Source organism: Oncorhynchus nerka, linkage group LG28 (genome assembly GCF_034236695.1).
Source record: "Oncorhynchus nerka isolate Pitt River linkage group LG28, Oner_Uvic_2.0, whole genome shotgun sequence".
Lineage (NCBI taxonomy): Eukaryota > Metazoa > Chordata > Actinopteri > Salmoniformes > Salmonidae > Oncorhynchus > Oncorhynchus nerka.
Window position 1 is genome coordinate 37,761,906 of NC_088423.1, and position 12,282 is coordinate 37,774,187.

The 12,282-nt window shown below is 43.1% G+C and overlaps 1 pseudogene; it reads left to right on the plus strand.

Moving 5' to 3' along the window:
* Nucleotides 1-12,282, plus strand: part of LOC115113205 (ubiquitin thioesterase Zranb1-like) — a 36,653-nt pseudogene that overhangs the window by 19,767 nt on the left and 4,604 nt on the right.

Below are 12,282 nucleotides of genomic sequence, written 5' to 3' on the forward strand. Positions count from 1 at the left end.
TTTTGAATGTTTGTTTAAAACAATGCTAAATCTGTAACATGGTCGGATTAACAATGCATTGTGGGAAGTACCCTGTATAAAAATAGTGTATCCAGGAGCAGTTTTAGTCATGTTGCTATGATGCATTCCAAGCCTTTACTCTCCAGAAGCTAGCGATTGAGGATGTTCGCTCCACTGTAGGACAAGATGCCTGTTTGTATTAAGGGCAGTCTGCTTGACTGAGGATATCCTTGTCTGCTTTACAGCCCACTGGCTTGTGCCACAGCAGGTTTATCGGACTTTCTCATTTTATTAGAGAGACTCTTCATTGCCTGAACACAGCATGCAGGTTTCAAGTGGTCCCTATGCTTCAGGGAGCTTTCTCTGATGACCTGTCTTATGGTGTGTGTGTCTGCAAGTATCTGTTCTACATAAGGATGTGTGTCTGCTTGCCAGTTTTACACCTGAATGAATCGGTAAAAGGAGTGAATGCAGAGGCTACAATACTAGTCTTGTCTGTGAGTGGGTAGATCTATTGGTACCAAGATGAAAAAACCCATAGACACGTCAGCCCAGAAGGACTGGAATTGAACACCCCTGGGCATAGCTAGCACATCAACTAGGCTACATGACTTGCCTGCAAAGCTGCAACACAACCTGAAACATGAAATGTGATATAATTGGTGACATGATTGAACAGGAATTTGTACTGTGGGATGAACCTGTTTGGATAAACCCACTCTATGCAATCTATAGATCAGGCAAACTATTTTCTTTGGTTGCTATCATGAGTAGTCTGAGTTCTGAATCACACACTACCTAGCCTAGGCTATGTCATGCATAATATCAGTAGGTTAATTTAGCCATGAAGCCACTGTGGAAAGAAGTTGTAAACGGGCACAAAGTGTGCTGTAGATGGCATGTTGCCCCCTATTCTGAAGCGCTGGCCTATGTGTCACTGGTTATCAGAGGCTACTGTTGTGGCAGACGACCTGCGAAGTAGTGCCGACGCTGCCAGTTGAAAATCTGTCAAAACAATTGAGAACTACAGTAACACACAGGCTGACTGTTCATCTGGCTCTCTGTCTGCACTTCTTCCTTGACAGACCATTGAAGGCCCTGGGTTTCTGCTGCCCTGAGATCAATTAGACTCCTATTTATGCAGGCTCATAGCCAGCCTTCAGTTAATTCAATTGATTTGGTGTTACCGTCAGGGGAAATTCAATCAAATTTGGTTTTCTTGTAAAAAAAAAAAGGGCCTCCTGACTCTGTCAATTGGAGATCTGGAAAAACTGTCGAGAGAAAAAAGGAGAGGACTGGAGAAAATAAAGGAAAGTGGTAGGTCTAGATGCTTTGTGCCAGGTGAATTCATTTACTGTAAGTACAATTATTTTTTGCATATGTAACTCAATGCGGTAATGAGAATATTGTTGGAGTTTATCTTCTGAGTATTTAGTGTAGGCCTACTGATCTACATGTACCTAGATTGCTGACGCTAATTTACAGCAATGGTACTCTGTAGATCAGTTGGTAGGACATGGGGCTTGCAAGTCCAGGACTATGGGTTCAATTCCTGTGCGCCACCCATAAGTAAAAATGTATGCTTGCGTGATAGATATAAGTTGATTTAAATGGACCGTTTTTATGTGGACATTTTATGTGGACATTTTCTGTGGGGGGAAATTAGCACTTTCATGAATTTTGTGTCTTGATTATTTTTCAATGTTCTCGACCCTTCCAAATATAGAGCAACTCTTTTTGTATCCATTTCCTTCCTAATGTGTTGTGTATGTGTTGCAAACGATGTGAGTGCAGTTCTGACTGTGCAGGCCGGCCGGCTGGCAGGCACACCCACAATAATGGACTGCTGTGAGAAGTGGTTGTGGTCTTGTCTCTCACATTCCTGTCTGAGCTCTCTCCCGCCCTCTCTATTACTCTCTGGCAAGCTCCTAACAACACAGTTTGTCCTCCCACTCCCTCTCTTCCTACTCACACTTTCTCTTAGTTACTTCCTAAAACACACACTTGTGTGATATATATAACACATCATTCACATTTTAATTTGTCACATACACTTGTTTAGCAGATGTTTTTGCGGGTGTAGCGAAATGCTTGTGCTTCTAGTTACAGCAATATCTTCTAAGTAATATCTAACAATTTCACAACACAAACTTAATACACACATATCTAAAGTAAAGGAATGGAATTAAGAATATATAAATATATGGATGAGCAATATCAGAGCGGGATAGACTAAGATACAGTAGATGGTATAGAATACTGTATATACACATGAGATGAGTAATGCAAGATATGTAAACATTATTAAAGTGACTAGTGTTCCATTTATTATAGTGGCCAATGATATCAAGTCTGTATGTAGGTAGCAGCCTCTTTGCTAGTGATGGCTATTTAACAGTCTGGCCTTGAAGTTGTTTTTCAGTCTCTCAGTCTGAGCTTTGATGCAACTGTACTGACCTTGACTTCTGGATGATAGGGGCCCGGCAGGAAGTCCAGGATCCAATTGCACAGGGCAGGGTTCAGGGCCTCAAGCTTAATGATGAGCTTGGATGGTACATTGACTATAACTCAGCCTTCAACAGCATAGAACAGCATTATTACATGGGCATTCCACTTATCCAGATGGGATAGGGCAGTGTGCATTAGGTCTGTGGACCTATTGGGGCGGTAGGCAAATTGAAGTGGGTCTAGAGTGACAGGTAAGGTGGAGGTGATTTGATCCTTGACAAGTCTCTCAAAGCACTTGATGACAGAAGTGAGTGCTACGGGGCGATAGTCATTTAGTTTATTTGCATTCTTGGGTACAGGAACAATGGTAGCCATCTTGAAGCATGTGTGGACAGCAGACTCTGATAGAGAGAGATTGAATATGTTCGTAAACACTCCAGCCAGCTGGTCTGTGCATGCTCTGAGGACGCGGCTAGGGATGCCGTCTGGGCCGGCAGCCTTGTGAGGGTTAACGCGTTTAAATGTCTTACTCACGTCGGCCATGGAGGAGGAGAGCCCACAGTCCTTGGTAGCTGGCCGCATCGGTGGCAGTGTTATCCTTAAAGTGGGCAAAGAACGTGTTTAGCTTGTCCAGAAGCAAGACGTCGGTGTCCGCGACTTGGCTGGTTTTTCTTTTGTAGTCCATGATTGTCTGTAGACCCTGCCACATACGTTTCTCGTCTGAGCCGTTGAATTGCGACTCCTTTGTTTCTATACTGACGTTTTGCCTGTTTGATTGCCTTGCGGAGGCAATGACCTCTAAATGCAGCCTCAGGATATGTGATTTCCAGTTTCCATAAAGTCCAACTTCCTTGAGGGCCAACGTGGTATCAGCTTGAGGGGAGATATACACGGCTGCGACAATAACCGAAGAGAATTCTCTTGGGAGATAATACGGTCGGCATTTGATTGAAGCATTCTAGGTCGGGTGAACAAAAGGACTTGAGTTTCTGAATGTTAGCACAATCACACAATGAGTTGTTAATCTTGAGACATACCCTTTTTCTTCCTGGAGAGATGTTTATCCCTGTCAGCACGATGTAATGAGAATCCAGATGGCTGGACCGACTCTGACAGTATATCCCGAGAGAACCATTTCCGTGAAACAGAGTGTGTTACAATCCCTGATGTCTCTCTGGAAAGAAACCCTTACCCTGATTTTTTTTTTTTTTTTTTTTTTTTTTTGGGATCACTCACACTGATTACCCTTTTGATTGTGGAATAATAGTTAGTCATAGTGATGTTGTTGTGTAATGTGCCAGAGACTGCTACATGGGTATTTCAGAAATCTGAACAAAAATGATGAGGCTGGTAGTAGCACTTGAAATATTCTAATTTTATCTTCCCCCACACTTTTTATAATGCTGTTCTTTTTCAAATGGTGGTTTTGTTTCAGTACTGTAGTAGTAAATCTACCCTGGTGCTTATGTGGTTTTGGCAAGGAATAGCCTTCAAATGATTGGGATGGTAAACGCAAAGAATTTCCACCATGACTGATATACAGATACACTGAGTGTCCAGACATTAGGAACACCTGTCCTTTCTATGGCAGACTGACCAGGTGAAAGCTATGATCCGTTTATTGAAGTCACTTATTAAATCCACTCCTGTCAGTGTAGACGAAGGGGAGGATACTGGTTAAATAAGGATTTTAAGCCTTCAGACATGCATGTGTTTTATTCAGAGGATGAATGGGCAAGATAACAAATTGAAGCGCCTTTGAACAGGGTATGGTAGTAAGATGCCAGGAGCAACGGTTTGAGTGTGTCAAGAACTGCAGCGTTGCTGGGTTTCCCGTGTGTATCAAGAATTGTCCACCACCCAAAAGACATCCAGCCAACTTGACACAACTGTGAGATGTGTTGGAGTCAACATAGGCCAGCATCCCTTGTAGAGTCTATGCCCCAACGAATTGAGGCTGCTCTGAGGGCAAAGGGGGTGGAACTCAATATTAGGAAGGTGTTCCTCATGTTTTGTAAACTGTACATTGAGTTTATGTAGTGTGTGTGGCTTGTGTTTTTCACTGCTCACTAATTTCCCCCTCTCCTTTTCTGCAGGTGTGGTAGAGGGGGACCTGGCTGCAGTAGAGGCCTATAAATCGTCAGGGGGGGACATCGCCAGGCAGCTGACGTCCGACGAGGTGCGCCTTCTCAACCGGCCCTCGGCCTTTGACGACGGCTTCACCCTGGTCCACCTGGCCATCCGCTTCCAGAGGAAGGACATGCTGGCCGTGCTCCTCACTGAGGTCAGGACGACATACAGGCCCTGCCAATGTATTAGCTGTAATGGTACAGGTCAAAGACTTTATTTATTCAGCTGTACATTTACATTTACATTTAAGTCATTTAGCAGACGCTCTTATCCAGAGCGACTTACAAATTACCAGTTAGTGTAAATTAAATGTGCTGGTAAATAGTCACTCCATCTCCAGGTTGAGTTAGTTTCTACTTGTCAATGTTTTGAAGATCCGGCTGATGAATAGCTGTGTTCACCTCTATCTACCGGGAGAGGACACAGTGGATGGGATATGTTGTATTGAGCTGTGGTGTGTGTGTGTGTGGCAGATCAATGGGAGTTTAAACATGATCCCAGATTATCCCACTGCTGGCTTGAAGCTCTTATCTCAGTGTGTGTGCGTGTGTATGTATGTGTGTGTGTGTGTGTGTGTGTGTGTGTGTGTGTGTGTGTGTGTGAGAACCCTGGAAGGACTGGCAGGATTTTGTCCGCTAAGGAAGGACAGGGCAGGGTCTACCTGGGGCCTGTTCAGAAGGGTGCAGTGTTACCAAACGTTCAGATATAGATTGTGTTAAACAGATATGATTAAACAGGGAATCGAGTCAGGGATTCTACTCATTTAGATTTCTCCCTGGAACGCTCTGAATGTTTTACCTGGCTTTCATGCTCCCTAGGTTATATTTTCAGTAGGAGACATTTTCTCATTCCTGTGTCACATTCTCTGTCTGTGTCTAGGTGTCCCAGCAGGCAGCTAAGTGTATCCCAGCCATGGTGTGCCCTGAGCTGACGGAGCAGATCCGTCGTGAGGTGGCTGCCTCCCTTCACCAGCGCAAGGGAGAATTCACCTGCTACTTTCTCACTGACCTGGTCACCTTCACCCTGCCAGCAGGTCAGCCTCCCACTGACCTATTACATACTACTGCAGTAGTTTTATTTAGCCTAGTTACTGTGTATAGTTGTGGCGTTCTGTTTTTCTGCTCTTCTACACTAAAGCTTCATGTCTTAGGCCTGTATGATGGTAGAATGTATGCTTTGTGTTAGGTAATTGTATGGTTGTTTCCAACTACTCGAGATAACGGTATTGTCGGATGAACAGGCCAACTGTGTTTATTTCCCAAATCAGGGCTCCAGAATGTGACGATTTGGTCGCGTTTTGCCACTCTTTGACTTGACTAAGCGAGTAAAATATTGAATTGCTTGGAACTGTGCAAGCTGGAAATTCTAGCTGGTCACTTCAGTCAACATTTTCTGTTTTGGGGGAGGCTACAATTATGATTTGGTGAAACACAAGGCTCCAGACTGCAACCATTTAGTCACATTTTGCAACCCTTTGACTTGACTGTGCGAGTGAAAATTTATTGGATGCATCGATGTGTGCTGCACATTCAACATGGTCACCTCAATCCAATTATACAATTTTTTTAGGAGGATAAAACCATGATTTGGTCAAACAGTGTGCATTATCATCCTTATCCTTCCTGTAATGAAAGTGTCTGCCCTGTGCCTGTTTCGCTGGCGGAAGCCACTGTCACTCCCTCTCCCACACGGGTGCTCCGAGTAGGTTCAAAGATAGGATAGTGCTGATTGGGCTATTTTTCAGTTGTTGTTTTTTTAAATTACTAATTGACCAACGTTGGTTCAATTATTTGAATTCCATTTAGTTCATTTTTTTCTGTGAGCTCAATGTGCACATTGTGCAGCTTCTCTATTGATAAATCAGATCAAGCGCAAACTCTGCGATGTACTAGGGAGTTGTAGTTTCCAACAGGCCAATTTAGTGCAGAAAAAGTTGTCATTAACTGCAATGACCATAATCCATTGGGTGTCTACTTGTCCGCTCTGTGTTACTTTTATACCTGCTGCGTAAAAGAGACAGAAGGATCCGCAATCGAAGGATGGAGAGCAGTTACTTCGTGAGGTATCTCTACCTGAAAATACTTAATCTAAGTGATTTTGATAGTTGGTATTCAGCAGTCATAAAATAATGCCTTGTTTATTTGGAAGAACTACTAAAATAGTGATTTTGACGTAATGTGAATAAATGATGGTTAATGGGACTTTTGTTTTATTATGTGTTGAAGTATTCAACACACAATGCATAGTGCATTAAATGTAAAAATAATCCAAATACATTTTTTGTTGATATATTTAATAATCGAACCGACCTCTAAAAGCATTAATTGCTCAGCACTACTAAAGGAAGAGAAAAATGCAATAGCAGAAAAAAAAAAATCTGAAAGCAACTGTTGTGACAATGTTTGTGGAGAAGAGGGTCTCATCTTTTGGGGGGTATTGCATGTATTTCTTAACTCTTGATATTGAGTGTTTTAGCATTTTTTAAACCCAAAATAACTGCGCAGGTCGGCCATTGAGGTCAATCATTTGAGGCCAATAGATGCCAATAGATGCCATTTTATAGATGTCATTTTTTAGACATAATATTTAATATTTGAGTAATCAGTTACACTTACAACAGGCAGCCTAATAAAGTAATTATGGACTGTCGTTTCTCTTTACTTATTTGAGCTGTTCTTGCCATAATATGGACTTGGTCTTTTACCAAATAGGGCTATCTTCTGTATACCACCCATACTTTGTCACACACAACTGATTGGCTTAAAGGCATTAAGAAGGAAAGAACTTAACTTAACTTTTAACAAGACACATCTGTTAATTGAAATGCAGGAGGGGACATAGCACGCACCCCTGAGGGGCCCCCGTGTTGAGGATCAGCGTGGCAGATGTGTTGTTACCTACCCTTACCACCTAGGGGTGGCCCATCAGGATGTCTAGGATCCAGTTGCAGAGGGAGATGTTTAGTCCCAGGGCCCTTAGTGCCTTCAATGCTCATCACTAAGCTATGTTATTGAATGCTGAGCTGTAGTCTATGAACAACATTCTCACATTGGTGCTCCTTTTGTCCAGGTGGGAAAGGGCAGTGTGGAGTGCAATAGAGATTACATCATTTGTGGATCTGTTGATGCGGTATGCAAATTGGAGTGGGTCCAGGGTTTCTGGGATAATGGTGTTGATATGATTCATGACCAACCTTTCAACGCACTTCATGGCTACAGAAGTGAGTGCTACTGGTCGGTATTCATTTAGGCAGGTTACCTTGGTGTGCCTGAGCACAGGAACTATGGTGGTCTGCTTGAAACATGTTTAATCTGTCCCTGACAGAGTCTGTAATACCAACATGTCAGTGAAGACACTTGCCAGTTGGTCATCGCATGCTCGGAGTACATGTCCTGGTAATCCTTCTGGCCCTGTGGCCTTGTGAATGTTGACCTGTTTAAAGGTCTTACTCACGTCAGCTACGGCGAGCGTGATCACACAGTGGTCCGGAACAGCTCTCATGCTTGCCTCGACGAGCGCATAGATGTCATTTAGCTCCTCTGGTAGACTCCTGTCACTGGGGAGCTCATGGCTATGCTTCCCTTTGTAGTCTGTAATCGTTTGCAAGCCCTGACACATCTGATGAGCTTCGGAGCCGTTGTTGTCGGATTGAATCTTAGTCCTGTATTGACACTTTGCCTGTTTGATGGTTCGTAGCTTATTATCTGCGTCATCTGTCCACTTCCGTATTGAGTGAGTCACTGGTAATTCCTGCTTTAGTTTTTGCCTGTAAACAGGAATCAGGAGGATAGTTGTGGTAAGATTTGCCAAATGGAGGACAAGGGAGAGCTTTGTATGCATCTCTGTGAATGGACTAAAGGTGGTCTAGATTTTTTTTCTTCTGGTTGCAAATGTAAGATGCTGGTAGAAATTAGGTAAAACGGATTTGTTTCCCGGAATTTAAGTCCACGGCCACTAAGAGCGCCGCCTCTGGATGAGCATTATTATTTGTTTTGCTTATGGCCTTATACAGCTCGTTGAGTGCGGTCTTAGTGCCAGTATCGGTTTGTGGTGGTAAGCAGCTACGAAAAATATATTGGTAAATAGTGTGGTTTACAGCTTATCATGAGATACTCTGCCTCAGTCGAGCAATACCTCGAGACTTCATTAATATTAGATTTTGGTGCACCAGCTGTTATTGACAAATAGACCCATACCGCCACCCCTTGTCTTGCCGATGCACGTAAAATCAAGCCAGCTGTATGTTATCCATGTCGTCGTTCAGCAGGACATAAGATATTACCGTTTTTTTTATGTCCCATTGGTAGAATAGTCTTGATCGGAGCTCATCCAGTTTATTTTTCCAATGATTGCACGTTGGTTAATGGGACTGATGGTAGAGGCGGGTTACACACTCACAATCAGATTCTTAGGCACCCCGACCTACGTCTCTTCATGTGAATGATGGGGATTTAATGAAGCCTTGTCCGGTTTCTGAAGTAAATCCTTCGCTTCCAACTTGTTTAAAGAAAAAATCTTTGTCCAGTACGAGGTGAGTAAATCTCTGTTCTGATATCCAGAAGCTCTTTTCGGTCATAAGAGATGGTGGCAGAAACATTATGTACAACATAAGTTACAAATAACACAATAACACGAGCACAGTTGGTTAGGAGCCTGTAAAATGGCAGCCATCTCATCCGGTGCCCGTAAAACGGCAGCTTTGACTCCTGCAACCTCAGGGTATTAAACCCTAATCACTTCAGCCTGGCTTGGTTTTTTAACATGTGTGTAGATCAAGAGGTTAAGACTGATTCACTTTCTTCTCCAAGCCCTAAACTTAATTTCACCGTTAAGTGAAATTAATTTCACTGTCAAATAAATACTTGCCCTCTAACTTGCCCTTTTTGAAGTTCTTTGATGATGAACTGTATCAAGTCTTCCTTGTGTTGTGTAACTAAATCAATTGAATGCCACCCTAAGTGTGTTTTTGTCTGCAGATATCGAGGACTTGCCCCCAACAGTTCAGGAGAAACTGTTTGACGAGGTGCTAGACCGAGATGTACAGAAAGGTGAAATATTGACTTATTTCAGTAACTTAAAATACCACTATTTTACTGAATTGTGTGTGAGTGAGAGACCGTTGTCATAGTCAACACTGGGTGGCATCTGAATAGTTTCCTATCCCCTCTACTAAATTAGAATGCTGCTGTATAGTGTTGTATTACAGGTCTGTTCACTGCCTGCCAACAGTGTGCATTCCCTGCTGGCCTTTCTGACATTTTGCCTGCCCTTATCGTGTGTACTTGCATCTGTGCTAATTGAGTTTTAGGATTGGGATTGTTCTGGGCTGGAACAAAAGCCTGCACACCATATAAAACCAAGGAGTGCTTCATTTTTTAAATGACCCCATTGCCCTTTCAAAGCCTCACTTTCTCTCTCAGAGCTGGAGGAGGAATCTCCTATCATCAACTGGTCTATAGAGCTAGGCACGCGGTTGGACAGCAGGCTGTATGCCCTGTGGAACCGCACGGCTGGGGACTGCCTGTTAGACTCAGTATTGCAGGCCACCTGGGGCATCTATGACAAGGACTCTGTCCTCCGCAAGACCCTTCACGACACTCTGCACGACTGCTCCCACTGGTGAGACCTGGGTCTGGGGTGTGTAACTTTGTCTGGGGATAGGATGAGAAGGCTGTGTTTGTTTGTGCAAACCAATTATTTAATTGTGGAAAAAAGAAAACCTGTTCTCATTGCAAAAGGGTTTAAAGCATTTGAGTAACACTCACTTGACCTTTTCCACAGGGAATTGATACAGGGTCACTGATGTGTGTGTGTTGTCTGTCTAGGTTCTACACGCGCTGGAAGGAGTGGGAGTCGTGGTATTCCCAAAGCTTCGGCTTGCACTTCTCACTCAGAGAGGAACAGTGGCAGGAAGACTGGGCTTTCATCCTCTCACTGGCCAGCCAGGTACTCACTCACCCACTCACTCACCCACTCACTCACCCACTCACTCACCCACTCACTCACTCACTCACTCACTCACTCACTCACTCACTCACTCACTCACTCACTCACTCACTCACTCACTCACTCACTCACTCACTCACTCACTCACTCACTCATTTCCTTATGCATATAAAACATAAAGCTTTGAGCTTTTTAGCTGGAAGGACTTGGGATCATCGGTGTACAGATGTAGGATCTTAATTTGATCACACGTGGGTTTTTTTGCACTGCAGAAAATACAGATGAACTTTGATTTACATAAATTCTCAAAACCTAACTTTTTATGTAGCCTGCTTTTGGCCAGCTAATAGCCAAACAACCGATCAAGCAAAATTATTGACTAAACGTTCAAATCCTGTTGCTGCAGGATTATTTGGCTGTGACAATATAGGTGAAATTAAGATCCTACATCTGTACTGTAACATATAACATATAAAATATGTATCTCTCTCTACAGCCTGGAGCCAGCCTGGAGCAGACTCATATTTTTGTTCTTGCACACATTCTTCGTAGACCAATCATCGTCTATGGAGTGAAGTATTACAAAAGTTTCCGTGGTGAAACACTTGGGTACACCCGTTTTCAAGGTGAGATGTCTGCTTTCTTTGGCCTTAGTCTTAAATTGGGCTGTTTTTGAGGCTCTCTTTTTTTCTCCCTGTGACGTAGTGGGCTCCTTAGTGGCACAGCTTGTCTAAGGCACTGCATCTCAGTGCTTGAGGCGTCACAACAGACACCCTGGTTAGAGTCCAGACTGTATCACAACCGGATCGTGATTGGAAGTCCCATAGGGTGCAGCACAATTGGCCCAGTGCCGTCCGGGATTGGCTGGTGCCTTTTTTTCTCTACATAGTGTTGTGTGTTCCTTCCAAGCAACTCAACTTTAACTTCATCTGTCCACAGAATATTTAGCCAGTAGCGCTGTGGAACATCCAGGTGGTCTTTTGCAAACTTCAGACGTGCAGAAATGTTTTTTTTTTAGACAGCAGTGGCTTCTTCCGTGGTGTCCTCCCACAAACACCATTCTTGTTTAGTGTTTTATGCATCGTAGACTCGTCAACAGAGATGTTAGAATGTTCCAAAGATTTTGTGATGTCTTTAGCTCTAGGATTCTTCTTAACCTCATTGAGCATTCTGCACTGTGCTCTTGCAGTCATCTTTGCAGGATGGAGAGTAGCAACAGTGCTGACCTTTCTACATTTATAGACAATTTGCCTTACCGTGGACTGATGAACATCATGGCTTTTAGAGATACTTTTGTAACCCTTCCCAGCTTTATGCAAGTCAACAATTCTTAATCTTAGGTTTCTGGGATTTATTTTGTTCAAGGCATGGTTCACATCAGGCAATGCTTCTTGTGAATAGCAAACTCACATTTAGTTTGTTTTTATAATGCAGGGCAGCTCTAACCACACATCTCCAATCTCGTCTCATTGATTGGATTCCAGGTTAGCTGACTCCTGACTCAAATGAGCTTTTTGAGAAGTGATTAGCCTAGGGGTTCACATACTTTTTCCAAGCTACACTGAATGTTTAAATGCTGTATTCAATATAGACAATCAAAATACAATCATTTGTGTGTTAATAGTTCAAGCACACTGTGTTTGTCTATTGCTGTGACTTCGATGAAGATCAGATCAAATTTGATGACCGATTTGTGCAGAAATCCAGGTAATTCCAAAGGGTTCACATACTTTTTCTTTCCACTGTATGACATGATTC